Genomic DNA, 4284 nt, shown 5'->3' on the forward strand with positions numbered 1-4284 from the left:
GGAGTAGGGTGCCAACCCCATATGCCAAAGGTGGTGGGCTCAGACCCAGCCCCAACCAAAAACTTCAAAAAAAAAAAGTTTATAATACAAGTAAATCTTGGTTTAAATTGGTAAATCTGGGTTAAAGGTACACGAGAGTTTCTAGAACTATCCTTGATACTTTTCTGTAAGTTTGAAGTTTGTATTTCTTTTCTTTTCTTTTTTTTTTTGGAAAGGTCTTCACCTTTATATAAGATACATGCATGGTAATTTTTTTTAAGTCTTTTGCATAATTATGCCAATTTCAGTGTGTTGATTATTTGTACAAATTGGAGTGTTTACATCATACTAATCAATATAGCTTTCACCTCTTTTACCCAATTATAACATTAGGACATTTGTGCTCTACACATGATAGATCCAGCTTGTACTTGCAATGTGCTCCATAGTTGTGGTCCACCTACTACCTCTTCCACACCCTCCCCATCCCTCTTCCTCCTCTTCCCTCATTCATCGTAGGCTAAAATTGTGTTTCATTTTTCATATTCAAGTGTGAGTGATTATAAATTGGTTTCACAGTAGTACTGGCTATATTGGATTGTTTTTTCCATTCCTGAGATACTTCACTAAGAAGAATATTTTCCAGCTCTATCCATGTAAACATAAAAAAGGTAAAGTCTCCATTTTTTTTATGCTGCTGCATAGTATTCCCTGGTATACATATACCACAATTTATTAATCCATTCATGGGTCGATGGGCACTTGGACTTCTTCCATGACTTGGCAATTATGAATTGAGCTGCAGTGAACAATCTGGTGCAGATATCTTTATTGCCAAATGATTTTTGGTCCTTTGGATATACACCTAGAAAAGAAATTGCAGGATCAAATGGCAGGTCTACATTTAGATCCCTGACAGTTCTCCAAACTACCTTCCAAAAGGAACGTACTAGTTTGCATTCCCACTAGCAGTGCAGAAGTGTTCCCTTTTCTCAACATTCATGCCAACATCTGTTGTTTTGGGATTTTGTGATGTGGGCTACTCTTACTGGAGTTACAGGGTATCTCAGAGTAGTTTTGGTTTGCATTTCTCTGATGATTAAAGATGATGAGCATTTTTTCATGTGTCTGTAGGCCATGCTCCTGTCTTCTTCAGAGAAGCTTCTGTTCAGGTCTCTTGCCCACAATGAAATGGGATCACTTGTTTTTTACTTAGTAATAAGTTTGAGTTCTTTGTGGATTCTGGTTATTAGACCTTTGTTGGTAGTATAACTGGCAAAAATCCTCTCCCATTCTGAGGGCTGTCTATTTGTTTTACTTAGTGTGTTCTTGGCAGTGCAGAAGCTTTTTAATTTGATCAAATCACAGTAATGTATTTTTGATGTTCGTTCAATTGCCTGGGGTATTTTCCTCAAGAAGTATTCTCCCAGGCCAATTTTTTCAAGCGTTTCCCCTGCACTCTCTCTAAGAATATTTATAGTTTTATGTCTTAAGTTTAAGTCCTTTAACCAGTGAGAGTCAATTTTTGTTAGAGGAGAAAGGTGTGGGTCTAGTTTCAGTCTTCTACAAGTTGCCAGCCAATTCATCCAACACCATTTATTGAATAGGAAATCTTTCCCAAATTTATATTTTTAATAGGCTTATTGAAAATTGAATGATGATAAGTGTCTGGGCTCACTTCCTGGTCTTCAATTCTGTTCCATACATCTACCTCTCTATTTTTGTGCCAGTACTATACTGTTTTGATCACTATCGATCTATGATATAGTCTGAAGTCTGGAAGCGTGATTCCTCCCAATTTATTTCTAAGTAATGTCTAGCCTATTCGAGGTTTTTTCTGTTTCCATTAAAACTAAGTACTAATTTTTCCAGGTCTTTAAAATATGAGAGAGTTGCTTTAATAGTGATCGCATTAAATCTATAAATTGCTTAAGGTAGTATAGACATTTTAACAATGTTGGTTCTTCCCAGCCATGAGCATGGTATATTTTTCCATTTGTTAACATCTTCAGCTATTTCTTTTCTCAGAGTTTTATAGTTCTCTTTATAGAGATCTTTCATGTCCTTAGTTAGATGTGCTCCCAGATATTTCATCTTCTTTGGCACTATTGTAAAGGGAATAGAATCCTTGATTGTCTTTTCCTCTTGACTATTGTTGGTGTGTATAAAGGCTACAGATTTATGAATGTTAATTTTGTATCCTGAGAAGTTACTGTATTCCTTGATCACTTCTAGAAGTTTTGTAGTTGATTTCCAGGGGTTTTCCAGATATATAATCATATCATCTGCGAAGAGTGACAGTTTGATCCCCTCAGGTCCTTCTTGGATCCCCTTGATTGCCTTCTCTTGCCTGATTGCGGTGGCTAAGACTTCCATTACCATGTTAAAAAGCAGGGAAGACAGTAGGCATCCTTGCTGGTTCCTGATCTAAGTGGAAATGATTTCAATTTTACTCCATTCACTATGATATTGCCTGTGGGTTTGCTGTAGATGGCCTCTATCAGTTTAAGAAATGATCCTTCTGTACCTATTTTCTTAAGTGTTCTGATCAAAAGGATGCTGGATATTGTCAAAAGCTTCTTCTGCATCAATTGAGAGAATCATATGGTCTTTGTTTTTTAATTCGTTTATGTGATGCATTATATTTATGGATTTACGTAGATTGAACCATCCTTGGGACCCTGAGATGAAACCCACCTGGTCGTGTTGTATAATTTGTTTGATGTGTTGTTGGATTCTGTTTGCTAGGATCTTATTGAATATTTTTGCATCAATATTCATTAGAGATATTGGTCTATAATTTTCTTTTCTTGTTGGGTCTTTTCCTGGTTTGGATATCAGGGTGATATTTGCTTCATAGAATGAGTTGAGAAGTATTCCTTCTTTTTCTATGTTTTGGAAAAGATTAAGTAATACAGGTACTAGTTCCTCTTTACAGGTTTGGTAGAATTCTGATGTGAAGCCATCTGGTCCCGGGCTTTTCTTTTTTTGGAGATTTCTTATAGTTGATGCTATTTCAGAAATGTTCAACATTTCCACTTCTTTCTGGCTAAGTCTAGGAGGGTGGCATGTTTCCAAGTATTGATCTATTTCCTTTAGATTTTCATACTTCTGAGAGTAGAGTTTTGTGTAGTATTCATTAAGGATTTTTTGAATTTCTGAGGAGTCTGTTGTTATTTGGCCTTTATCATTTCTGATTGATGAAATTAGGGATTTTACTCTTCTACTTCTGGTTAGGTTAGTCAACGGTTTATCTATTTTATTGACCTTTTCAAAAAACCAACTCTTAGATTGGTTGATCTGTTGTATGATTCTTTTGTTTTCAATTTCATTTAGTTCTGCTCTAATGTTAGTTATTTCTTTTCTTCTGCTAGGTTTAGGGTTGGAAAGTTCTTCCTTTTCCAGTTGCTTGAGATGTCCCATTAAGTCATTGACTTCCTCTCTTTCCATTCTCTTGAGGAAGGCTTGTAATGCTATAATTGTCCTCTTAGGACTGCCTTTGCTGTATCTCAGAGGTTCTGATAGTTCAATTCCTCATTATTGTTTTGTTCCAAAAAATTGGTAATTTCCTTCTTAATCACATCTATGACCCAGCTATTGTTCACCTTGAGATTATTCAGTTTCGTTGTTTTTGTATGAGTTGGAGATTCCTGTTGTTACTGAGTTCAACTTTTATTCTGTGGTGTTCCGAGAAAATATAAGGAACGGTTTCTATTCTTTTAAATTTGCTGAAGTTGGACTTGTGACCTAAGATGTGATCAATTTTGGAGGATGATCCATGGGCTGATGAGAATAATGTATATTCGATTTTGTTAGGATGAAATGTTCTATAGATGTCTATTAGATACAAATGTTGAAAGGTTAATTTTAATTCTAAAATTTCTTTGCTTAGCTTATTTTGAGGATCTATCCAACACTGCCAGAGGAGTGTTAAAGTCTCCAACAATTATCGTGCTGGGGGAAATCAAGTTGCTTATGTAAGTTACAGTTTCTCTTATAAATTGAGGTACATTCTGGTTGGGTGCATAAATGTTGATAATTGAAATTTCATCATGTTGAGTGTTGGCCTTAACAAATAAGAAGTGACCATCATTGTCTTTTCTTACTTTGATTGGTTTAAAGCCTATTGTAACTGCGAATAAAATTGCAACACCTGCTTTTTTCTGATTTCCATTTGCCTGAATTATAGATGACCATCCCTTCACCCTGAGTCTATGTTTATCTTTTAAGGTAAGGTGAGATTCTTGAATGCAGCAGATGTCTGGCCTGAGTTGTTGTATCCAGTCAGCCAATCTGTGTCTCTCG

The sequence above is a fragment of the Nycticebus coucang genome, chromosome 3, assembly GCF_027406575.1.
Source record: "Nycticebus coucang isolate mNycCou1 chromosome 3, mNycCou1.pri, whole genome shotgun sequence".
Lineage (NCBI taxonomy): Eukaryota > Metazoa > Chordata > Mammalia > Primates > Lorisidae > Nycticebus > Nycticebus coucang.